Raw genomic sequence first — 26,051 nt, 5'->3', positions numbered from 1 at the left:
TTCCCAAATATATCTCTTATCTAGTCAGGTCAGCAGGACTGATCATCATTATTAGTCAGATGAGTCTATAATCCACATACACTCCCTATGTTTTTTACAACCCCACTAATTTTTCTCCTTAACATAGTAACATCATAATTGATGCCCGGTATTTCAAAAGGTTCCTTTGGCATATATTATATTCATCGCATTTACTTTACCACCTCCCCCCCCTCTATGTAATGCATCTCCTAACCAAGGAGAACTAACCAAGCGGTTTCTCTTACTTATACCGCACCCTCCTTCACTCCATTAGTACTCTCTCCTACTTTACATAATACCACAATGCGGGTCCTACCTTTTTCATTTAGACCAGTAGGCCTCCTTAAACAGTTCTATCGAGTTTTTCTCCATACAGTATATTTTAGAGACCTTTTGGGAGTCCGAATCAAAAGCAGCAAATGCCTTCAGGTACTGGTTGGAAGGCTTCACAGTGGATTCTATTTGCTACTAAGGGAGTTTAGAATATATTATAGCATATTATTTTACCTTTATATTGATACTTTTCATATAACAAGAAAAAAAAAAAAAAAAAGAGGTTTTTCAATAGGGACCCATAAGTGGCCCCCCTTAAGTCATGTCTACCTACTCTGTATTCTGTTCACGGTAAATCTAGGTGACCCAACAGTGGTCGCTTACATCAGGTAGTAGGTGTCCAGTTAATATAGCACTTATCGTATAGTATGTGAAAGTAATTTGTCATCCAACTCTTGGGTATATTCATTTGACATGTGTCAGCAGTTTACCTTGTATTAATCTTTGTTTGTCATGATGTGTATTGGCAATTACTAATTGTTTGTTTTGACAAAAAAACCTCAATAAAAATATTTAAAAAAAAAAAAAAAAGATTTTTAAAAATTCATAAAAGGTCTAGCAGGACATTAATATTGATAAGAGTAACAAATTGGGATGAGATAGTTGCTGTATGCATAAGTATTTTAAAAAAATAAAAGTAAAATACTTCTTCAGTGATTAAATGAATATCATAACATTAGTAAAAGAATAATGGTTAGTATATTGTAATTACAATACATTTCTACAACTTTAAAGACTTACCTTTCAAATTTTACATGTAGATAGTTCAACTTATTCTTCCTAGTTCAATAGTAATCCCAAATCATGTCTTTTATCAATATTCTGGGCAAATATAAAAGAATAATAAAGATTCCCAGATGTTTTGTATTCATATATTAGATAAACTTTCAAAACATAGATGAAATGATTTGAAACTAAGATTGGTAGAAGATTTGTAGACCTCTACCATTGACTTAAACAGCTGTAAACAAACAAAAATGTAATCTTAGTTTCAAATCATTTCATCTATGTTTTGAAAGTTTATCTAATATATGAATACAAAACGTCTGGGAATCTTTATTATTCTTTTATATTTGCCCAGAATATTGATAAAAGACATGATTTGGGATTACTATTGAACTAGGATGATGTCCTGCTAGACCTGCTAGACCTTTTATGAATTTTTAAAAATCTTTTTATCATATAATGCTTTTTAAATAAATGAAAGGCACTGCTGAGATTTGAACTCAGGATCTCCTGTTTACTAGACAGGCGCTTTAACCAACTAAGCCACAGCACCTTGTAGTACCTGGTGGTTTTTTTGTCTCAGAGGCTGACATAGAGTGAAATATTAAGAAAAAAACACATTCTATGTCATTTACATTTTAACATCCAATCAACAACTTATATTATCATGTAATTTAACACACATTTTAATTATCCTTCATTGTATTTTAGAGACCTTTATTCTTTTTTTTATATCAATTAAATATGACAATTTTAGAGAAGGCACTGCTAAAATTCGAACTCAGGATCGCCTGTTTATGAGATAGATGCTTTAACCAACTAAGCCACAGCACCTGACAATAAACTAAATCTGGATTGTTTTTGTAAAAATCTTTTTATCATATAATGCTTTTTAAATAAATCAAAGGCACTGCTGAGATTTGAACTCAGGATCTCCTGTTTACTAGACAGGCGCTTTAACCAACTAAGCCACAGCACCTTGTAGTACCTGGTGGTTTTTTTGTCTCAGAGGCTGACATAGAGTGAAATATTAAGAAAAAAACACATTCTATGTCATTTACATTTTAACATCCAATCAACAACTTATATTATCATGTAATTTAACACACATTTTAATTATCCTTCATTGTATTTTAGAAACCATTATTCTTTTTTTTTTTTTTTTTTTTTTTTTGCAAGCAGGAAAATATTCTTAATAAGAATGGATTTACAATTCTACAACAAAAAAGCTTGGTATCCAACGGTGACTGCAAACAGGAAAATATGCTCAATAAGAATAGATTTACAGTTCTACAAGAAAATAGTTTGGTATCCAACGGTGACTTCAAAAAGGAAAATATTCTTAATAAGAATGGATTTATAATTCTTCCTTCTACTGAAAAAGATAATTTAACAAATAATAGTACAGATGCACATATCTGTACGCAGTTTGCTAAAAATATTGGGGGCCGTACCATGGACCTGTTTAAAAACAAAATATTTTCAGCACTTTTTGTTGCAATTTTACTTTTAGGCATTGGGGGATTTGCTCCTTCACTTTTATTAGAAGATGTAGCAAAATGTTCAAATATTGATCCAGAATCAATGATAGTGCCTTTAGTTTCAATTACTGGTTTTATGATGGCTATTGGAAAGCTTGTTTTAGGATTCCTTGCTGACTTTAAATGGATAAATACACTATATTTATATGTACTTACTTTACTAGGAACTGGGGTGGTCCTGATTGCAGTGCCCTTTGCAAAGTCTTACCCTGCTCTTGCAATTCTTGCTGCTTTACTAGGTTTTTTATCTGGTAACTGGTCAATTTTTCCATATGTAACAACAAATACAGTGGGACTCGATAAGCTAACGCATGCCTATGGGATACTGATGTTTTTTGCTGGACTTGGAAATTGTCTTGGACCGCCTCTATTTGGTAAGATTTTTTAAATCATTCAAATGTTATTAACTATATATATTTAGTAGTTTACATCAACTTCTCAACTGGAGTCCTCTAGTAGCCCTTACAGGCTAGGTTTTTTTTTATTTTAAAGAAAGTGTTTTTATATTTGCACATTTTACATATGCTTTTATGTTTTTACGGCTCATGTTTTTTTTTTTGTTTTTTTTTACAAATATGAAAACTTTACTTGTACAGAGTATGTGATATCTCTATGTCTCTTATCTACTGCAAGTAGATGACTTCTTCACATGTGTCTAATGAGAGGAAATAAAGAAGAGAGCAGAAAGAGGAGAGAGAAAGAAAGAGAGAGAAGAGAAAAAAGGAAAAAGGAAAGGAACTTTTGAAAGTAGATAGAAAAGAAATAATAAGTTCTATTGCAGAACACCATACCCTGAGGCAAGAAACCTTAACTAATGCGTCAGTGCCATCTCCGTTGACGAGGTAGCAACAAAGGGATCTACTACAGCAAGCCAGCCATTGTAGAACAGACTAAATAGGGTATGAGGGAGATTATGGAAGTGGGCGTTGGGGAAAGGTAGATTCTACGTCATGGTGGGAGGGTCAGTCTTTTGTCTAGTTAACAGGTCCTCCCATAAAAATTTGATGTCAGCGAAAAGGTTCAGTTTCTTCTTCTTAAAATAAACATATTCTTCCAGTGTCAGGATGTCTGTAACTCTATTAACCCATTCCTCATGTGTTGGTGTGTGTTGTGTTTTCCAGTGCCGAGCTATAAGGATTTTGGCACCATTAATTCCCATTTGTAATAGTCTAAGCCTTAGTTGGCAGGGGAATGGAGGGAGGTCATTAAGTAGGGCCGTGCTTGGGGTCAGTGTAAACTCGTCCGTCAATAGCTGTCGATAAAAGGATTCAATCTTATGCCAAAAAGGCTTAATCCTCTCGCACTCCCACCACATGTGAAGGTAATGTCCTTTTGATGTACATCCCCTCCAACAATTACTGTTTGCTCCTGGGTAAATTGAGTGGATTCGAGAGGGAGTCAGGTACCACCTCATCATAACCTTGAAATTTAGTTCAAGGAATTGAGGGGATCCCGAAGACCTCCTTGTATTACGAAATATCCTGGACCAGTCCTCTCCTGTTAGAACTGTGCCCAGCTCTTCCTGCCACCTCGTTGTATATGTGGGGAGTGTGTGTGTGTGTTCTGACTGAAGGAGCCGTCTAGAGAGGGATAGTGTGTGTCGTAGTGTATCCTTACTTGTGCATAAGTTTTCGAATGGTGTCAACACCCTAAGGTAGTCTGCTTGAAACGGGGATGTGTGTATAAAATGGGCCAGTTGAGAGTGTTTCAACCAGGTGGAATATCTCCCGCCTGCTACTAGTTTCAGGTCCTCTCTATCTGCCAGTTTCCCTGCCCGTGTAAACTCTTTTAGTGGCAATGTATACCCCCACTCCCCCAACCTCTGGAGACCGCTGTCTAAACCACCTATCATCTCAGCGTTCATAGGAATGGGAAAAAGGGGTGAGCGGGTTCCCGTGATGTGTGGTCGCTGGATCTTGATAGTTTCCCAAGTGTCAAACACATGTTTATGTATCGCCAGTGCGTTACATTGGGGTGGTCTGAGGGATCTCGGGACCCAGCACAGTGCGCCTACCGATGGGACTCTGAGTATGTGCGAGTCTAGGGACACCCATGCCTTCGTGTCTCCTGCCCTGTGCCAATCCAGTATTCTTTGCAATGTTATAGCATTGTAATATGTTGTTAAGTTGGGTACTCCCAATCCCCCGTGTATTGTCGCCCTGTACATGGAGTCCCTGTTGATCCTGGGTTTAGTTTTCCCCCAGATAAATGAATTGATCTGCCTTTGAAGTTGGGAAAGGAACCACTTCGGGAGGGGTATGGGGGCTGCTTGGAGAATATATAAGATTCTAGGCAGTGTGGTCATTTTGATGCATTGGGTACGTCCCCACCAAGAGATGGGTTTTAGGGCCCAGGTGTGTAGGTCATGTCTTGTTGCATTTAGAAGTTTAGTGTAGTTCTCAGTAAATAACAGTGGGAGGGTAGGGGTTAGATAAATTCCTAGGTATTTGATTGATTTGTTTCTGGGTATCATTGGGCATATGTTCGATAGTGTTCGGAAGTCTGATGGTGTCATAGAGATATTTAGAATTTCCGATTTCTGGGTGTTTACTGAGAAATTCGAGAACTGGCCGAAAGTGTTTATCTCGTCTAAAATTATGGGTATGGTGTGAAGTGGATCTGTGACTGTAAATAAAACGTCGTCTGCATATAATGCTATCTTAAAGTCGTGTGGGCCTATCTCAATACCTTTCACCTTTTGATTTTGTCTAATGTGAGCCGCGAAGACTTCCATAGTGAGGATAAAGAGTATTGGTGACAATGGGCATCCCTGTCGTGTACCATTCTGAATTCTAAAGTGATTAGATAACATCCCATTTGCCTTGACCTTTGCTGTGGGATTCATATAGAGGCTAAAAATGCGTGTGATTGTGGGTGGGCCGAACCCCATTGCTTTTAAAGTTTCTCTTAAGAACCCCCAACTTATCCGGTCGAACGCCTTCTCTGCGTCGGTAGTCAGGAGGGCAGCTGGTATTTTATTATGTTTAACGTAGGAAATGAGGGTTATCGCTCTAATGGTGTTATCCCGTGCCTCCCTCCCTGGGACAAATCCCACCTGATCAGTGTGAACTAGGGTCTGTAATACGGAGTTGATTCTTTTGGCCAAGATTTTTCCCAGGATTTTAATGTCCGTATTCAGTAAGGATATTGGTCTGTAACTGCTAGGGTTGGAGAGGTTTTTTTGGGGTTTGGGTATGACCGAGATATGGGCTGTCAGCATCTCTTGGGTGAGAGAACCCTCTTCCTCCAGTGTGTGGAAAAGCTTAAGTAAGTGTGGGGCCAGAATTTCCTTAAATGATTTATAATAGGCATTAGTGAAACCATCTGGGCCTGGGCTTTTGCCTGATGGCAGGTCTTTTATAGCTATAAGAATCTCTGATAGGCTGATGGGGTTGTCTAATGTTGCCCGCTGATCTGGCTGTAACTTGGGAAGGTTGGCTTCTTTTATTTAATTCCGCAAACCCTCTTGGTGTTCGGGTGTTTCATTCCGTTCTAAATTATATAGTCTGGAATAGTAATCCCTAAAGTGATTAGCAATTCCCTCACTATCTATGATGTCTGTGTTTTCTGGGGTGGTTAATTTATGTATTTGTGATTTTAATGCTTGGGCTTTTAACGCTCTGGCTAACAGCGAGCCGGCTCTATTGCCTTCGAAGAAATAGAGTTTTCTAAGCATAATTGCCCTTCTCTGTGCTTCCTTCGTTAAAATCTTATTAAGTTCTTGTCTAGTCTCAGTCATTTGTAGGAGGAGGGTGTTGTCTGTCGGTGAGTTTTTATGTGTCAGTTCCAAGTGGTTTAGTTGTGTGGTCAGTCTGTCCATTGTTTGATTATAAGTCTTCTTTCTGTGGGCTGTATGTTTAATGCACTCCCCTCTGATCACCGCTTTATGGGCCTCCCACACTGTGTGTGGTGAAATATTTGATGATGTATTTAATAGGAAGTATTCTTTTATGGATTTCGCTATCTCATCGGTGGTGTGTGGTTGGTGTAACAGAGATTCATCCATTCTCCAGATAAATGGTATTATGGGGTGGTTTGGCCATTGTAATTGTGTACACACCTGTGAATGGTCCGACCAAGAGGTCGGTTGGATATCTGAATCCCGCAGCAAGGAGAAATGATTTCTATCTAACAGGATATAGTCTATTCTGGTATATGCTGCCCAGGGGTATGAGTAGAAGGTGTAATTTCGTTGGGTTGGGTGCCTTATCCTCCATGTGTCTAGTAGGCCTAAATATGCGAGGCATTTAAATACAGAGTTAGGGGGTCTTGTTTGGGCGTTAGGTCTGTTAGAGGAAGCATCCAGGGAAGGGTCTAGTGTGACATTAAGGTCTCCCCCTAGTATAAGTGTACCTATTTTGTGTTCAGTGATTAGGTTTTGTAGGGATTGGAAGAATTGGGCTCTTCTGCTGTTGGGGGCATATACGTTGACTAAAGTCACCGGTCTATGAAACAGGAGACCTATTAGAATGAGTATTCTGCCTTCTGTGTCTGTCACCTTTCTCTGGAGTTGGAATTGGAGGTTCTTGTGCAATAGTGTGCATACTCCATTTTTTTTAACTACTCCTGAGCTATAGTACCCCAGTGTGTAATCTTTCGAACAAAATTTGGGTTCCTTATCTCTAACAAAGTGTGTTTCCTGTAAGAAAACAATTTAATTTTTTTGGCTAGCTAAACTTCGTAAGGCTATCGCTCTCTTTGTGGGTGAATTAAGACCCTTTGTGTTCTGTGATATAATATTTATTACGGGGGTAGCCATTTGTATGTGTGTTTAGTTAGAATTTGCTGTAGTCTTACCCTCCTTAGTCCAGTCGATGGTCGGAGTTGGAATTTCCTGTCTAAAGGGAGGGAGCATGCTAAGTAAAGAGCGTTAGTAGGGTAGTCCGGTTTCTGCCTTCCAGGGTTGGTGGCTGCTAGAGTAATAAAAGGAGCATTGGTTTCTGAGCTGCAATAGATAAATAACAGGTATAAACATAACAAAAAAGCAATAAACGTACAACAATAACTTTTCAAACAATAAACTGTATGATGCTTTCGCATCTTTCTAGAGGTGAGTCTTAGGAAGGGAAGGGAGGGGAGAAGAGAAACGTGTATTCCCAGCGGATAATAGAGTAAGCAAGGAATAGAATCTAGTTACTGGCGGGGGTGTGAGGCAGCATACATGCCTGTCCACATGTACAGTTACTTGAGTGGTTAATGTATCAAGATAGGGAGGGGGAGATTAAGATAGTATAAAAGAGGGAGGAGTGGAGAGAGGTAGGGGGACTCTAAACAAGAGGGCCCTCTAAGGGGGTTCAGCATTGACTGTGTCCATGATGCAGTCTAATTCGGCAAGAGATTCGGGTCTATAACCCGTTGCAGTCTCTGGTAATTTAATGTCCCAAAATTGTGCCATGCAATCTTCTTCAAGGTGGTTCAATGTCTGTGTCTCTAGCCTGTGATGAGGTTGGGGTAGTGTTTCTTTTCTTTTTGGGCATAGTAGACCATTCGGATTGTTGGTTGTTGTTTGGGAGCTTCCTTTGTGTCGGTTTGTCTACCATTAAATATTTAATAGAAGGCAGAGAGGGTTGTGGGATGCCTAGTTGTAGACAGAATGATTCCAGGTCTTCTGGGTCTTTATATATTAAAGTCTTATCATTTTTGACGACTCTGATGGAGAATGGGAAACCCCATCTGTATGGGATATCCAGGTCTGTCAGATGTAAAGTCAAATATCTTGCCTCTTTCCTTTTTGCAAGGGTGAGGGGACTGAGGTCTGCAAAAATCTGGAGGGAGTCTTCGCCAAACCTAATGGGGGATTTCTTTCTTGCTGCCATTAGGATAGCTTCTTTGTCTGTAAATTTGTGGCAGCAAAGGATTATGTCCCTAGGTGGTGCTGATGGCGATGGTCTGGCTCTGAGAGCGCGATGCGCTCTGTCTAAGAGTATGGTATCTTCTCTTTCTGGTCCCAGCAGGAACTTAAATAAATTTTGTAAGTAGGACGGTATCTGTGGCGGTAATATTTGCTCAGGTACTCCCCTGATTCTCAAATTCTGTCGTCTCCCCCTATTATCTAGGTCTTCTACTTGGGATTGAAGCTGTAATATAGTGGAGTTCTGCTGTTGTAGGGTTATGGCCATGTCGTCAGAAGATTTAGCACTTTCGTCTGCCTGTTCTTCCAGATGGAGAACCCTGTGGCCTAGGGCGTTTATGTCTTTTTTAACATCTGCCAAGCCATCCTTTATAAGTTTGCTGACTTGGGTCATAAAAGAGTTCAGGTCCTCTTTCGTGGGCAGTGAGCGCAAATCTGCTCTGGTGATGGGGGTTGGGTCTGCGGGGTAATCTGTAGAGTCCATGCTATCTGTCTGTGATGCTTCAATTATAGCCTGGGACCCACTCTCAAATGTTTTAAAGAAGGAGTTTAGTTTCCCGCCGCCTGAGGCAGTTTGTTTCTGTATTTTATCTGGTTTTTGTTTTCTGGCTGCCATAGCTAGGTAATGTGTGGCGGTCAAAACTGATTTTCTGGAGAGCTCTTTCTGTGAGCCCAAGTGTGTATTCCCCTTATTTTAACTGTTGATCTGAAGGCAAATAGTGGTTGTTATGTAGCAACAGTCGATGGAAAGTCTTTATCAGCCAATCCTTTTATTTTATAAAAAGTAGCTCTGTTGCTGTATTCCCCTTTGTGTCTGGGCCCCAGCTTGGTTTAAGTGTTGGTTTAAGTGTTCGTTTTCCACTGGCCCCCTATTAAGCCCTTCGGCACACTAACCTTTTACACAGCGGATCAGGTAGTTACCGCTCCGAGTCTTGGGTGACTTGAATCTGTGCACCGTCTCTTTCTCTGCGTGTGGTAGGCCTGGCAGTCCATAGTAGTGACATGGTCACTCACGTTGCATGATCCGTTAGCGAGTTCTGGTTCTTAATGGTGCCGTGGTCTGTCGATGTCCGGTTTCATTCAAGCACAGAGGATGGCTGTTAGGTTGGTGTGACCCCAGTTAGGAGCTGCGTATGTGGTTCCGTTCCTCTGCACCAGGCCTCTGATGCGGCTCATCTAATTCCTGCTCTCCGGTAGTTCTAATCGGCACCCACTGCTCTCCAGTCTCTCCTCAGATGTTAGTTTTTGTGATATGCTTTGAGTCTTAGCGTTTTTCTCCCCTTATCTTGTAGCTTTCAGTGGACAGAATCAGAGCTTCAGATTTATGCAGCCATGCTCTTTCTCGGCCGGCTCCGCCCCCCTAACCTATTCTTTTTTTATATCAATTAAATACGACAATTTTAGAGAAGACACTGCTGAGATTCGAACTCAGGATCTCCTGTTTACCAGACAGGCGCTTTAACAAACTAAGCCACAGCGCCTGACAATAAACTAAATCTGGATGGTTTTTGTAGGAGTTGTTTTAGACATCTAAATAATAATGCATTTGAGCTTTTTTGTGTGTTCTAGGCTTTGGTACGTTTGTCGAGTGTTACAAATGAAAAATATATGAGATTTTTTTTATTTTTTATAAAATTAGCATGTGTTATTTTCTTTAATAAAGATTTGTAGGTTAGTGGATCTGCTTTAAACTATATTTTACAAATAATTGATAAATCAGATGGATTGAATTTTCTGTAAAATTTGCAGGTACTATTTTATTTGCTAAAAGAGATTTGATCATTAGTGGCTTCATTTTGGACCATGCTTTTTGTGTTCAGCCTCATCTAAAAGTTTTTATTTGTAGACACTATTGATCAGTAGAAATTTATTTTTATATTATAATTTCTGAGAAAAAGCGAGCAGCTTTTTTTTCTTCTACTTTCAGAAGTAAAATTCTGGGAGGTTTAGGTTGAAATCTTATACATTTAAAGAAAAAAGCAATAGGGAAAATGCTGTCAACTGGATTCAAAAAGGCTTTTTAAGAAGATTTATAGACCTCTACCATTGACTTAAACAGCTGTAAACAAACAAAAATGTAATCTTAGTTTCAAATCATTTCATCTATGTTTTGAAAGTTTATCTAATATATGAATACAAAATGTCTGGGAATCTTTATTATTCTTTTATATTTGCCCAGAATATTGATAAAAGACATGATTTGGGATTACTATTGAACTAGGAAGAATAAGTTGAACTATCTACATGTAAAATTTGAAAGGTAAGTCTTTAAAGTTGTAGAAATGTATTGTAATTACAATATACTAACCATTATTCTTTTTCTAATGTTATGATATTCATTTAATCACTGAAGAAGTATTTTACTTTTATTTTTTTAAAATAGTTATGCATACAGCAACTATCTCATCCCAATTTGTTACTCTTATCAATATTAATGTCCTGCTAGACCTTTTATGAATTTTTAAAAATCTTTTTATCATATAATGCTTTTTAAATAAATCAAAGGCACTGCTGAGATTTGAACTCAGGATCTCCTGTTTACTAGACAGGCGCTTTAACCAACTAAGCCACAGCACCTTGTAGTACCTGGTGGTTTTTTTGTCTCAGAGGCTGACATAGAGTGAAATATTAAGAAAAAAACACATTCTATGTCATTTACATTTTAACATCCAATCAACAACTTATATTATCATGTAATTTAACACACATTTTAATTATCCTTCATTGTATTTTAGAGACCTTTATTCTTTTTTTTATATCAATTAAATACGACAATTTTAGAGAAGGCACTGCTGAGATTCGAACTCAGGATCTCCTGTTTACGAGACAGGCGCTTTAACCAACTAAGCCACAGCGCCTGACAACTAACTAAATCTGGATGGTTTTTGTAGGAGTTGTTTTAGACATCTAAATAATAATGCATTTGAGCTTTTTTGTGTGTTCTGGGCTTTGGTACGTTTGTCGAGTGTTACAAATGAAAAATATATGAGATTTTTTTATTTTTTATAAAATTAGCATGTGTTATTTTCTTTAATAAAGATTTGTAGGTTAGTGGATCTGCTTTAAACTATATTTTACAAATAAATGATAAATTAGATGGATTGAATTTTCTGTAAAATTTGCAGGTACTATTTTATTTGCTAAAAGAGATTTGATCATTAGTGGCTTCGTTTTGGACCATGCTTTTTGTGTTCAGCCTCATCTAAAAGTTTTTATTTGTAGACACTATTGATCAGTAGAAATTTATTTTTATATTATAATTTCTGAGAAAAAGCGAGCAGCTTTTTTTTCTTCTACTTTCAGAAGTAAAATTCTGGGAGGTTTAGGTTGAAATCTTATACATTTAAAGAAAAAAGCAATAGGGAAAATGCTGTCAACTGGATTCAAAAAGGCTTTTTAAGAAGATTTATAGACCTCTACCATTGACTTAAACAGCTGTAAACAAACAAAAATGTAATCTTAGTTTCAAATCATTTCATCTATGTTTTGAAAGTTTATCTAATATATGAATACAAAATGTCTGGGAATCTTTATTATTCTTTTATATTTGCCCAGAATATTGATAAAAGACATGATTTGGGATTACTATTGAACTAGGAAGAATAAGTTGAACTATCTACATGTAAAATTTGAAAGGTAAGTCTTTAAAGTTGTAGAAATGTATTGTAATTACAATATACTAACCATTATTCTTTTACTAATGTTATGATATTCATTTAATCACTGAAGAAGTATTTTACTTTTATTTTTTTAAAATAGTTATGCATACAGCAACTATCTCATCCCAATTTGTTACTCTTATCAATATTAATGTCCTGCTAGACCTTTTATGAATTTTTAAAAATCTTTTTATCATATTATGCTTTTTAAATAAATCAAAGGCACTGCTGAGATTTGAACTCAGGATCTCCTGTTTACTAGACAGGCGCTTTAACCAACTAAGCCACAGCACCTTGTAGTACCTTGTGGTTTTTTTGTCTCAGAGGCTAACATAGAGTGAAATATTAAGAAAAAAACACATTCTATGTCATTTACATTTTAACATCCAATCAACAACTTATATTATCATGTAATTTAACACACATTTTAATTATCCTTCATTGTATTTTAGAGACCTATATTCTTTTTTTTATATCAATTAAATACGTCAATTTTAGAGAAGGCACTGCTGAGATTCGAACTCAGGATCTCCTGTTTACGAGACAGGCGCTTTAACCAACTAAGCCACAGCGCCTGACAATAAACTCAATCTGGATGGTTTTTGTAAGAGTTGTTTTAGACATCTAAATAATAATGCATTTGAGCTTTTTTGTGTGTTCTGGGCTTTGGTACGTTTGTCGAGTGTTACAAATGAAAAATATATGAAATTTTTTTTTTTATATATAAAATTAGCATGTGTTATTTTCTTTAATAAAGATTTGTAGGTTAGTGGATCTGCTTTAAAATATATTTTACAAATAAATGATAAATCAGATGGATTGAATTTTCTGTAAAATTTGCAGGTACTATTTTATTTGCTAAAAGAGATTTGATCATTAGTGGCTTCGTTTTGGACCATGCTTTTTGTGTTCAGGATCTCCTGTTTACGAGACAGGCGCTTTAACCAACTAAGCTACAGCGCCTGACAATAAACTAAATCTGGATGGTTTTTGTAGGAGTTGTTTTAGACATCTAAATAATAATGCATTTGAGCTTTTTTGTGTGTTCTGGGCTTTGGTACGTTTGTCGAGTGTTACAAATGAAAAATATATGAGATTTTTTTATTTTTTATAAAATTAGCATGTGTTATTTTCTTTAATAAAGATTTGTAGGTTAGTGGATCTGCTTTAAACTATATTTTACAAATAAATGATAAATTAGATGGATTGAATTTTCTGTAAAATTTGCAGGTACTATTTTATTTGCTAAAAGAGATTTGATCATTAGTGGCTTCGTTTTGGACCATGCTTTTTGTGTTCAGCCTCATCTAAAAGTTTTTATTTGTAGACACTATTGATCAGTAGAAATTTATTTTTATATTATAATTTCTGAGAAAAAGCGAGCAGCTTTTTTTTCTTCTACTTTCAGAAGTAAAATTCTGGGAGGTTTAGGTTGAAATCTTATACATTTAAAGAAAAAAGCAATAGGGAAAATGCTGTCAACTGGATTCAAAAAGGCTTTTTAAGAAGATTTATAGACCTCTACCATTGACTTAAACAGCTGTAAACAAACAAAAATGTAATCTTAGTTTCAAATCATTTCATCTATGTTTTGAAAGTTTATCTAATATATGAATACAAAATGTCTGGGAATCTTTATTATTCTTTTATATTTGCCCAGAATATTGATAAAAGACATGATTTGGGATTACTATTGAACTAGGAAGAATAAGTTGAACTATCTACATGTAAAATTTGAAAGGTAAGTCTTTAAAGTTGTAGAAATGTATTGTAATTACAATATACTAACCATTATTCTTTTACTAATGTTATGATATTCATTTAATCACTGAAGAAGTATTTTACTTTTATTTTTTTAAAATACTTATGCATACAGCAACTATCTCATCCCAATGTGTTACTCTTATCAATATTAATGTCCTGCTAGACCTTTTATGAATTTTTAAAAATCTTTTTATCATATAATGATTTTTAAATAAATCAAAGGCACTGCTGAGATTTGAACTCAGGATCTCCTGTTTACTAGACAGGTGCTTTAACCAACTAAGCCACAGCGCCTGACAACTAACTAAATCTGGATGGTTTTTGTAGGAGTTGTTTTAGACATCTAAATAATAATGCATTTGAGCTTTTTTGTGTGTTCTGGGCTTTGGTACGTTTGTCGAGTGTTACAAATGAAAAATATATGAGATTTTTTTATTTTTTATAAAATTAGCATGTGTTATTTTCTTTAATAAAGATTTGTAGGTTAGTGGATCTGCTTTAAACTATATTTTACAAATAAATGATAAATTAGATGGATTGAATTTTCTGTAAAATTTGCAGGTACTATTTTATTTGCTAAAAGAGATTTGATCATTAGTGGCTTCGTTTTGGACCATGCTTTTTGTGTTCAGCCTCATCTAAAAGTTTTTATTTGTAGACACTATTGATCAGTAGAAATTTATTTTTATATTATAATTTCTGAGAAAAAGCGAGCAGCTTTTTTTTCTTCTACTTTCAGAAGTAAAATTCTGGGAGGTTTAGTTTGAAATCTTATACATTTAAAGAAAAAAGCAATAGAGAAAATGCTGTCAACTGGATTCTAAAAAGGCTTTTTAAGAAGATTTATAGACCTCTACCATTGACTTAAACAGCTGTAAACAAACAAAAATGTAATCTTAGTTTCAAATCATTTCATCTATGTTTTGAAAGTTTATCTAATATATGAATACAAAATGTCTGGGAATCTTTATTATTCTTTTATATTTGCCCAGAATATTGATAAAAGACATGATTTGGGATTACTATTGAACTAGGAAGAATAAGTTGAACTATCTACATGTAAAATTTGAAAGGTAAGTCTTTAAAGTTGTAGAAATGTATTGTAATTACAATATACTAACCATTATTCTTTTACTAATGTTATGATATTCATTTAATCACTGAAGAAGTATTTTACTTTTATTTTTTTAAAATACTTATGCATACAGCAACTATCTCATCCCAATTTGTTACTCTTATCAATATTAATGTCCTGCTAGACCTTTTATGAATTTTTAAAAATCTTTTTATCATATAATGCTTTTTAAATAAATGAAAGGCACTGCTGAGATTTGAACTCAGGATCTCCTGTTTACTAGACAGGCGCTTTAACCAACTAAGCCACAGCACCTTGTAGTACCTGGTGGTTTTTTTGTCTCAGAGGCTGACATAGAGTGAAATATTAAGAAAAAAACACATTCTATGTCATTTACATTTTAACATCCAATCAACAACTTATATTATCATGTAATTTAACACACATTTTAATTATCCTTCATTGTATTTTAGAGACCTTTATTCTTTTTTTTATATCAATTAAATACGACAATTTTAGAGAAGGCACTGCTGAGATTCGAACTCAGGATCTCCTGTTTACGAGACAGGCGCTTTAACCAACTAAGCCACAGCGCCTGACAACAAACTAAATCTGGATGGTTTTTGTAGGAGTTGTTTTAGACATCTAAATAATAATGCATTTGAGCTTTTTTGTGTGTTCTGGCTTTGGAAACTAACTCTGGATGGTTTTTGTAGGAGTTGTTTTAGACATCTAAATAATAATGCATTTGAGCTTTTTTGTGTGTTCTGGGCTTTGGTACGTTTGTCGAGTGTTACAAATGAAAAATATATGAGATTTTTTTTATTTTTTATAAAATTAGCATGTGTTATTTTCTTTAATAAAGATTTGTAGGTTAGTGGATCTGCTTTAAACTATATTTTACAAATAAATGATAAATCAGATGGATTGAATTTTCTGTAAAATTTGCAGGTACTATTTTATTTGCTAAAAGAGATTTGATCATTAGTGGCTTCGTTTTGGACCATGCTTTTTGTGTTCAGCCTCATCTAAAAGTTTTTATTTGTAGACACTATTGATCAGTAGAAATTTATTTTTATATTATAATTTCTGAGAAAAAGCGAGCAGCTTTTTTTTCTTCTACTTTCAGAAGTAAAATTCTGGGAGGTTTAGTTTGAAATCTTATACATTTAAAGAAAAAAGCAATAGGGAAAATGCTGTCAACTGGATTCTAAAAAGGCTTTTTAAGAAGATTTATAGACCTCTACCATTGACTTAAACAGCTGTAAACAAACAAAAATGTAATCTTAGTTTCAAATCATTTCATCTATGTTTTGAAAGTTTATCTAATATATGAATACAAAATGTCTGGGAATCTTTATTATTCTTTTATATTTGCCCAGAATATTGATAAAAGACATGATTTGGGATTACTATTGAACTAGGAAGAATAAGTTGAACTATCTACATGTAAAATTTGAAAGGTAAGTCTTTAAAGTTGTAGAAATGTATTGTAATTACAATATACTAACCATTATTCTTTTACTAATGTTATGATATTCATTTAATCACTGAAGAAGTATTTTACTTTTATTTTTTTAAAATACTTATGCATACAGCAACTATCTCATCCCAATGTGTTACTCTTATCAATATTAATGTCCTGCTAGACCTTTTATGAATTTTTAAAAATCTTTTTATCATATAATGCTTTTTAAATAAATCAAAGGCACTGCTGAGATTTGAACTCAGGATCTCCTGTTTACTAGACAGGCGCTTTAACCAACTAAGCCACAGCACCTTGTAGTACCTGGTGGTTTTTTTGTCTCAGAGGCTGACATAGAGTGAAATATTAAGAAAAAAACACATTCTATGTCATTTACATTTTAACATCCAATCAACAACTTATATTATCATGTAATTTAACACACATTTTAATTATCCTTCATTGTATTTTAGAGACCTTTATTCTTTTTTTTATATCAATTAAATACGACAATTTTAGAGAAGGCACTGCTGAGATTCGAACTCAGGATCTCCTGTTTACGAGACAGGCGCTTTAACCAACTAAGCCACAGCGCCTGACAACAAACTAAATCTGGATGGTTTTTGTAGGAGTTGTTTTAGACATCTAAATAATAATGCATTTGAGCTTTTTTGTGTGTTCTGGGCTTTGGTACGTTTGTCGAGTGTTACAAATGAAAAATATATGAGATTTTTTTTATTTTTTATAAAATTAGCATGTGTTATTTTCTTTAATAAAGATTTGTAGGTTAGTGGATCTGCTTTAAACTATATTTTACAAATAAATGATAAATCAGATGGATTGAATTTTCTGTAAAATTTGCAGGTACTATTTTATTTGCTAAAAGAGATTTGATCATTAGTGGCTTCGTTTTGGACCATGCTTTTTGTGTTCAGCCTCATCTAAAAGTTTTTATTTGTAGACACTATTGATCAGTAGAAATTTATTTTTATATTATAATTTCTGAGAAAAAGCGAGCAGCTTTTTTTTCTTCTACTTTCAGAAGTAAAATTCTGGGAGGTTTAGTTTGAAATCTTATACATTTAAAGAAAAAAGCAATAGGGAAAATGCTGTCAACTGGATTCAAAAAGGCTTTTTAAGAAGATTTATAGACCTCTACCATTGACTTAAACAGCTGTAAACAAACAAAAATGTAATCTTAGTTTCAAATCATTTCATCTATGTTTTGAAAGTTTATCTAATATATGAATACAAAATGTCTGGGAATCTTTATTATTCTTTTATATTTGCCCAGAATATTGATAAAAGACATGATTTGGGATTACTATTGAACTAGGAAGAATAAGTTGAACTATCTACATGTAAAATTTGAAAGGTAAGTCTTTAAAGTTGTAGAAATGTATTGTAATTACAATATACTAACCATTATTCTTTTACTAATGTTATGATATTCATTTAATCACTGAAGAAGTATTTTACTTTTATTTTTTTAAAATACTTATGCATACAGCAACTATCTCATCCCAATTTGTTACTCTTATCAATATTAATGTCCTGCTAGACCTTTTATGAATTTTTAAAAATCTTTTTATCATATAATGCTTTTTAAATAAATCAAAGGCACTGCTGAGATTTGAACTCAGGATCTCCTGTTTACTAGACAGGCGCTTTAACCAACTAAGCCACAGCACCTTGTAGTACCTGGTGGTTTTTTTTGTCTCAGAGGCTGACATAGAGTGAAATATTAAGAAAAAAACACATTCTATGTCATTTACATTTTAACATCCAATCAACAACTTATATTATCATGTAATTTAACACACATTTTAATTATCCTTCATTGTATTTTAGAGACCTTTATTCTTTTTTTTATATCAATTAAATACGACAATTTTAGAGAAGGCACTGCTGAGATTCGAACTCAGGATCTCCTGTTTACGAGACAGGCGCTTTAACCAACTAAGCCACAGCGCCTGACAACAAACTAAATCTGGATGGTTTTTGTAGGAGTTGTTTTAGACATCTAAATAATAATGCATTTGAGCTTTTTTGTGTGTTCTGGGCTTTGGTACGTTTGTCGAGTGTTACAAATGAAAAATATATGAGATTTTTTTTATTTTTTATAAAATTAGCATGTGTTATTTTCTTTAATAAAGATTTGTAGGTTAGTGGATCTGCTTTAAACTATATTTTACAAATAAATGATAAATCAGATGGATTGAATTTTCTGTAAAATTTGCAGGTACTATTTTATTTGCTAAAAGAGATTTGATCATTAGTGGCTTCGTTTTGGACCATGCTTTTTGTGTTCAGCCTCATCTAAAAGTTTTTATTTGTAGACACTATTGATCAGTAGAAATTTATTTTTATATTATAATTTCTGAGAAAAAGCGAGCAGCTTTTTTTTCTTCTACTTTCAGAAGTAAAATTCTGGGAGGTTTAGGTTGAAATCTTATACATTTAAAGAAAAAAGCAATAGGGAAAATGCTGTCAACTGGATTCAAAAAGGCTTTTTAAGAAGATTTATAGACCTCTACCATTGACTTAAACAGCTGTAAACAAACAAAAATGTAATCTTAGTTTCAAATCATTTCATCTATGTTTTGAAAGTTTATCTAATATATGAATACAAAACGTCTGGGAATCTTTATTATTCTTTTATATTTGCCCAGAATATTGATAAAAGACATGATTTGGGATTACTATTGAACTAGGAAGAATAAGTTGAACTATCTACATGTAAAATTTGAAAGGTAAGTCTTTAAAGTTGTAGAAATGTATTGTAATTACAATATACTAACCATTATTCTTTTACTAATGTTATGATATTCATTTAATCACTGAAGAAGTATTTTACTTTTATTTTTTTTAAATACTTATGCATACAGCAACTATCTCATCCCAATTTGTTACTCTTATCAATATTAATGTCCTGCTAGACCTTTTATGAATTTTTAAAAATCTTTTTATCATATAATGCTTTTTAAATAAATCAAAGGCACTGCTGAGATTTGAACTCAGGATCTCCTGTTTACTAGACAGGCGCTTTAACCAACTAAGCCACAGCACCTTGTAGTACCTGGTGGTTTTTTTGTCTCAGAGGCTGACATAGAGTGAAATATTAAGAAAAAAACACATTCTATGTCATTTACATTTTAACATCCAATCAACAACTTATATTATCATGTAATTTAACACACATTTTAATTATCCTTCATTGTATTTTAGAGACCTATATTCTTTTTTTTATATCAATTAAATACGACAATTTTAGAGAAGGCACTGCTGAGATTCGAACTCAGGATCTCCTGTTTACGAGACAGGCGCTTTAACCAACTAAGCCACAGCGCCTGACAATAAACTAAATCTGGATGGTTTTTGTAGGAGTTGTTTTAGACATCTAAATAATAATGCATTTGAGCTTTTTTGTGTGTTCTGGGCTTTGGTACGTTTGTCGAGTGTTACAAATGAAAAATATATGAGATTTTTTTTATTTTTTATAAAATTAGCATGTGTTATTTTCTTTAATAAAGATTTGTAGGTTAGTGGATCTGCTTTAAACTATATTTTACAAATAAATGATAAATCAGATGGATTGAATTTTCTGTAAAATTTGCAGGTACTATTTTATTTGCTAAAAGTGATTTGATCATTAGTGGCTTCGTTTTGGACCATGCTTTTTGTGTTCAGCCTCATCTAAAAGTTTTTATTTGTAGACACTATTGATCAGTAGAAATTTATTTTTATATTATAATTTCTGAGAAAAAGCGAGCAGCTTTTTTTTCTTCTACTTTCAGAAGTAAAATTCTGGGAGGTTTAGGTTGAAATCTTATACATTTAAAGAAAAAAGCAATAGGGAAAATGCTGTCAACTGGATTCAAAAAGGCTTTTTAAGAAGATTTGTAGACCTCTACCATTGACTTAAACAGCTGTAAACAAACAAAAATGTAATCTTAGTTTCAAATCATTTCATCTATGTTTTGAAAGTTTATCTAATATATGAATACAAAACGTCTGGGAATCTTTATTATTCTTTTATATTTGCCCAGAATATTGATAAAAGACATGATTTGGGATTACTATTGAACTAGGAAGAATAAGTTGAACTATCTACATGTAAAATTTGAAAGGTAAGTCTTTAAAGTTGTAGAAATGTATTGTAATTACAATATACTAACCATTATTCTTTTACTAATGTTATGATATTCATTTAATCACTGAAGAAGTATTTTACTTTTATTTTTTTAAAATACTTATGCATACAGCAACTATCTCATCCCAATTTGTTACTCTTATCAATATTAATGTCCTGCTAGACCTTTTATGAATTTTTAAAAATCTTTTTATCATATAATGCTTTTTAAATAAATCAAAGGCACTGCTGAGATTTGAACTCAGGATCTCCTGTTTACTAGACAGGCGCTTTAACCAACTAAGCCACAGCACCTTGTAGTACCTGGTGGTTTTTTTGTCTCAGAGGCTAACATAGAGTGAAATATTAAGAAAAAAACACATTCTATGTCATTTACATTTTAACATCCAATCAACAACTTATATTATCATGTAATTTAACACACATTTTAATTATCCTTCATTGTATTTTAGAGACCTATATTCTTTTTTTTATATCAATTAAATACGTCAATTTTAGAGAAGGCACTGCTGAGATTCGAACTCAGGATCTCCTGTTTACGAGACAGGCGCTTTAACCAACTAAGCCACAGCGCCTGACAACTAACTAAATCTGGATGGTTTTTGTAGGAGTTGTTTTAGACATCTAAATAATAATGCATTTGAGCTTTTTTGTGTGTTCTGGGCTTTGGTACGTTTGTCGAGTGTTACAAATGAAAAATATATGAGATTTTTTTTATTTTTTATAAAATTAGCATGTGTTATTTTCTTTAATAAAGATTTGTAGGTTAGTGGATCTGCTTTAAACTATATTTTACAAATAAATGATAAATTAGATGGATTGAATTTTCTGTAAAATTTGCAGGTACTATTTTATTTGCTAAAAGAGATTTGATCATTAGTGGCTTCGTTTTGGACCATGCTTTTTGTGTTCAGCCTCATCTAAAAGTTTTTATTTGTAGACACTATTGATCAGTAGAAATTTATTTTTATATTATAATTTCTGAGAAAAAGCGAGCAGCTTTTTTTTCTTCTACTTTCAGAAGTAAAATTCTGGGAGGTTTAGTTTGAAATCTTATACATTTAAAGAAAAAAGCAATAGGGAAAATGCTGTCAACTGGATTCAAAAAGGCTTTTTAAGAAGATTTATAGACCTCTACCATTGACTTAAACAGCTGTAAACAAACAAAAATGTAATCTTAGTTTCAAATCATTTCATCTATGTTTTGAAAGTTTATCTAATATATGAATACAAAATGTCTGGGAATCTTTATTATTCTTTTATATTTGCCCAGAATATTGATAAAAGACATGATTTGGGATTACTATTGAACTAGGAAGAATAAGTTGAACTATCTACATGTAAAATTTGAAAGGTAAGTCTTTAAAGTTGTAGAAATGTATTGTAATTACAATATACTAACCATTATTCTTTTTCTAATGTTATGATATTCATTTAATCACTGAAGAAGTATTTTACTTTTATTTTTTTAAAATACTTATGCATACAGCAACTATCTCATCCCAATTTGTTACTGTTATCAATATTAATGTCCTGCTAGACCTTTTATGAATTTTTAAAAATCTTTTTATCATATTATGCTTTTTAAATAAATCAAAGGCACTGCTGAGATTTGAACTCAGGATCTCCTGTTTACTAGACAGGCGCTTTAACCAACTAAGCCACAGCACCTTGTAGTACCTTGTGGTTTTTTTGTCTCAGAGGCTGACATAGAGTGAAATATTAAGAAAAAAACACATTCTATGTCATTTACATTTTAACATCCAATCAACAACTTATATTATCATGTAATTTAACACACATTTTAATTATCCTTCATTGTATTTTAGAGACCTTTATTCTTTTTTTTATATCAATTAAATACGACAATTTTAAAATAAATACGACAATTTTAGAGAAGGCACTGCTGAGATTCGAACTCAGGATCTCCTGTTTACGAGACAGGCGCTTTAACCAACTAAGCCACAGCGCCTGACAATAAACTAAATCTGGATGGTTTTTGTAGGAGTTGTTTTAGACATCTAAATAATAATGCATTTGAGCTTTTTTGTGTGTTCTGGGCTTTGGTACGTTTGTCGAGTGTTACAAATGAAAAATATATGAGATTTTTTTTATTTTTTATAAAATTAGCATGTGTTATTTTCTTTAATAAAGATTTGTAGGTTAGTGGATCTGCTTTAAACTATATTTTACAAATAAATGATAAATCAGATGGATTGAATTTTCTGTAAAATTTGCAGGTACTATTTTATTTGCTAAAAGAGATTTGATCATTAGTGGCTTCGTTTTGGACCATGCTTTTTGTGTTCAGCCTCATCTAAAAGTTTTTATTTGTAGACACTATTGATCAGTAGAAATTTATTTTTATATTATAATTTCTGAGAAAAAGCGAGCAGCTTTTTTTTCTTCTACTTTCAGAAGTAAAATTCTGGGAGGTTTAGGTTGAAATCTTATACATTTAAAGAAAAAAGCAATAGGGAAAATGCTGTCAACTGGATTCAAAAAGGCTTTTTAAGAAGATTTGTAGACCTCTACCATTGACTTAAACAGCTGTAAACAAACAAAAATGTAATCTTAGTTTCAAATCATTTCATCTATGTTTTGAAAGTTTATCTAATATATGAATACAAAACGTCTGGGAATCTTTATTATTCTTTTATATTTGCCCAGAATATTGATAAAAGACATGATTTGGGATTACTATTGAACTAGGAAGAATAAGTTGAACTATCTACATGTAAAATTTGAAAGGTAAGTCTTTAAAGTTGTAGAAATGTATTGTAATTACAATATACTAACCATTATTCTTTTACTAATGTTATGATATTCATTTAATCACTGAAGAAGTATTTTACTTTTATTTTTTTAAAATACTTATGCATACAGCAACTATCTCATCCCAATTTGTTACTCTTATCAATATTAATGTCCTGCTAGACCTTTTATGAATTTTTAAAAATCTTTTTATCATATAATGCTTTTTAAATAAATCAAAGGCACTGCTGAGATTTGAACTCAGGATCTCCTGTTTACTAGACAGGCGCTTTAACCAACTAAGCCACAGCACCTTGTAGTACCTGGTGGTTTTTTTGTCTCAGAGGCTGACATAGAGTGAAATATTAAGAAAAAAAGACATTCTATGTCATTTACATTTTAACATCCAATTAACAACTTATATTATCATGTAATTTAACACACAATTTAATTATCCTTCATTGTATTTTAGAGACCTTTATTCCTTTTTTTATATCAATTAAATACAACAATTTTAGAGAAGGCATTTGAGCTTTTTTGTGTGTTCTGGGCTTTGGTACGTTTGTCGAGTGTTACAAATGAAAAATATATGAGATTTTTTTTATTTTTTATAAAATTAGCATGTGTTATTTTCTTTAATAAAGATTTGTAGGTTAGTGGATTTGCTTTAAACTATATTTTACAAATAAATGATAAATCAGATGGATTGAATTTTCTGTAAAATTTGCAGGTACTATTTTATTTGCTAAAAGAGATTTGATCATTAGTGGCTTCGTTTTGGACCATGCTTTTTGTGTTCAGCCTCATCTAAAAGTTTTTATTTGTAGACACTATTGATCAGTAGAAATTTATTTTTATATTATAATTTCTGAGAAAAAGCGAGCAGCTTTTTTTTCTTCTACTTAAATCAATTAAATACAACAATTTTAGAGAAGGCACTGCTGAGATTCGAACTCAGGATCTCCTGTTTACGAGACAGGCGCTTTAACCAACTAAGCCACAGCGCCTGAAAATAAACTATATCTGGATGGTTTTTGTAGGAGTTGTTTTAGACATCTAAATAATAATGCATTTGAGCTTTTTTGTGTGTTCTGGGCTTTGGTACGTTTGTCGAGTGTTACAAATGAAAAATATATGAGATTTTTTTTTATTTTTTATAAAATTAGCATGTGTTATTTTCTTTAATAAAGATTTGTAGGTTAGTGGATCTGCTTTAAACTATATTTTACAAATAAATGATAAATCAGATGGATTGAATTTTCTGTAAAATTTGCAGGTACTATTTTATTTGCTAAAAGAGATTTGATCATTAGTGGCTTCGTTTTGGACCATGCTTTTTGTGTTCAGCCTCATCTAAAAGTTTTTATTTGTAGACACTATTGATCAGTAGAAATTTATTTTTATATTATAATTTCTGAGAAAAAGCGAGCAGCTTTTTTTTCTTCTACTTTCAGAAGTAAAATTCTGGGAGGTTTAGTTTGAAATCTTATACATTTAAAGAAAAAAGCAATAGGGAAAATGCTGTCAACTGGATTCAAAAAGGCTTTTTAAGAAGATTTGTAGACCTCTACCATTGACTTAAACAGCTGTAAACAAACAAAAATGTAATCTTAGTTTCAAATCATTTCATCTATGTTTTGAAAGTTTATCTAATATATGAATACAAAACGTCTGGGAATCTTTATTATTCTTTTATATTTGCCCAGAATATTGATAAAAGACATGATTTGGGATTACTATTGAACTAGGAAGAATAAGTTCAACTATCTACGTGTAAAATTTGAAAGGTAAGTCTTTAAAGTTGTAGAAATGTATTGTAATTACAATATACTAACCATTATTCTTTTACTAATGTTATGATATTCATTTAATCACTGAAGAAGTATTTTACTTTTATTTTTTTAAAATACTTATGCATACAGCAACTATCTCATCCCAATTTGTTACTCTTATCAATATTAATGTCCTGCTAGACCTTTTATGAATTTTTAAAAATCTTTTTATCATATAATGCTTTTTAAATAAATGAAAGGCACTGCTGAGATTCGAACTCAGGATCTCCTGTTTACTAGACAGGCGCTTTAACCAACTAAGCCACAGCACCTTGTAGTACCTGGTGGTTTTTTTGTCTCAGAGGCTGACATAGAGTGAAATATTAAGAAAAAAACACATTCTATGTCATTTACATTTTAACATCCAATCAACAACTTATATTATCATGTAATTTAACAGACATTTTAATTATCCTTCATTGTATTTTAGAGACCTTTATTCTTTTTTTTATATCAATTAAATATGACAATTTTAGAGAAGGCACTGCTGAGATTCAAAATCAGGATCTCCTGTTTATGAGACAGGCGCTATAACCAACTAAGCCACAGCACCTTGTAGTACCTGGTGTTTTTTTTGTCTCAGAGGCTGACATAGAGTGAAATATTAAGAAAAAAAACACATTCTATGTCATTTAAATTTTAACATCCAATCAACAACTTATATTATCATGTAATTTAACACACATTTTAATTATCCTTCATTGTATTTTAGAGACCTTTATTCTTTTTTTTATATCAATTAAATATGACAATTTTAGAGAAGGCACTGCTGAGATTCAAAATCAGGATCTCCTGTTTACGAGACAGGCGCTTTAACCAACTAAGCCACAGCACCTAACGGTAAACGAAATCTGGATGGTTTTTGTAGGAGTTGTTT

At 32.9% G+C, this 26,051-nt stretch overlaps 12 non-coding genes across 12 annotated transcripts; all 12 read right to left on the bottom strand.

Moving 5' to 3' along the window:
- Nucleotides 1–9,879: 9,879 nt before the first annotated feature.
- TRNAT-GGU (transfer RNA threonine (anticodon GGU)) lies at nucleotides 9,880–9,953 on the bottom strand. Its single transcript has one exon. It is a non-coding gene; the product is annotated as a tRNA-Thr (tRNA).
- Nucleotides 9,954–11,256: 1,303 nt separating this feature from the next.
- TRNAT-CGU (transfer RNA threonine (anticodon CGU)) lies at nucleotides 11,257–11,330 on the bottom strand. The gene has a single exon. It is a non-coding gene; the product is annotated as a tRNA-Thr (tRNA).
- Nucleotides 11,331–12,632: 1,302 nt separating this feature from the next.
- Nucleotides 12,633–12,706, bottom strand: TRNAT-CGU (transfer RNA threonine (anticodon CGU)). Its single transcript has one exon. It is a non-coding gene; the product is annotated as a tRNA-Thr (tRNA).
- Nucleotides 12,707–14,115: 1,409 nt separating this feature from the next.
- Nucleotides 14,116–14,189, bottom strand: TRNAT-AGU (transfer RNA threonine (anticodon AGU)). The gene has a single exon. It is a non-coding gene; the product is annotated as a tRNA-Thr (tRNA).
- A 1,303-nt stretch (nucleotides 14,190–15,492) lies between these two features.
- TRNAT-CGU (transfer RNA threonine (anticodon CGU)) lies at nucleotides 15,493–15,566 on the bottom strand. The gene has a single exon. It is a non-coding gene; the product is annotated as a tRNA-Thr (tRNA).
- Nucleotides 15,567–16,957: 1,391 nt separating this feature from the next.
- TRNAT-CGU (transfer RNA threonine (anticodon CGU)) lies at nucleotides 16,958–17,031 on the bottom strand. The gene has a single exon. It is a non-coding gene; the product is annotated as a tRNA-Thr (tRNA).
- Nucleotides 17,032–18,335: 1,304 nt separating this feature from the next.
- On the bottom strand, nucleotides 18,336–18,409 carry TRNAT-CGU (transfer RNA threonine (anticodon CGU)). The gene has a single exon. It is a non-coding gene; the product is annotated as a tRNA-Thr (tRNA).
- Nucleotides 18,410–19,712: 1,303 nt separating this feature from the next.
- TRNAT-CGU (transfer RNA threonine (anticodon CGU)) lies at nucleotides 19,713–19,786 on the bottom strand. The gene has a single exon. It is a non-coding gene; the product is annotated as a tRNA-Thr (tRNA).
- Nucleotides 19,787–21,089: 1,303 nt separating this feature from the next.
- Nucleotides 21,090–21,163, bottom strand: TRNAT-CGU (transfer RNA threonine (anticodon CGU)). Its single transcript has one exon. It is a non-coding gene; the product is annotated as a tRNA-Thr (tRNA).
- A 1,323-nt stretch (nucleotides 21,164–22,486) lies between these two features.
- On the bottom strand, nucleotides 22,487–22,560 carry TRNAT-CGU (transfer RNA threonine (anticodon CGU)). The gene has a single exon. It is a non-coding gene; the product is annotated as a tRNA-Thr (tRNA).
- A 1,715-nt stretch (nucleotides 22,561–24,275) lies between these two features.
- On the bottom strand, nucleotides 24,276–24,349 carry TRNAT-CGU (transfer RNA threonine (anticodon CGU)). Its single transcript has one exon. It is a non-coding gene; the product is annotated as a tRNA-Thr (tRNA).
- A 1,304-nt stretch (nucleotides 24,350–25,653) lies between these two features.
- On the bottom strand, nucleotides 25,654–25,727 carry TRNAM-CAU (transfer RNA methionine (anticodon CAU)). The gene has a single exon. It is a non-coding gene; the product is annotated as a tRNA-Met (tRNA).
- Between the last annotated feature and the right edge of the window lie 324 nt (nucleotides 25,728–26,051).

Source organism: Bombina bombina, chromosome 2 (assembly GCF_027579735.1).
Source record: "Bombina bombina isolate aBomBom1 chromosome 2, aBomBom1.pri, whole genome shotgun sequence".
NCBI lineage: Eukaryota > Metazoa > Chordata > Amphibia > Anura > Bombinatoridae > Bombina > Bombina bombina.
This window is presented reverse-complemented; position numbering and strand designations above follow the sequence as displayed.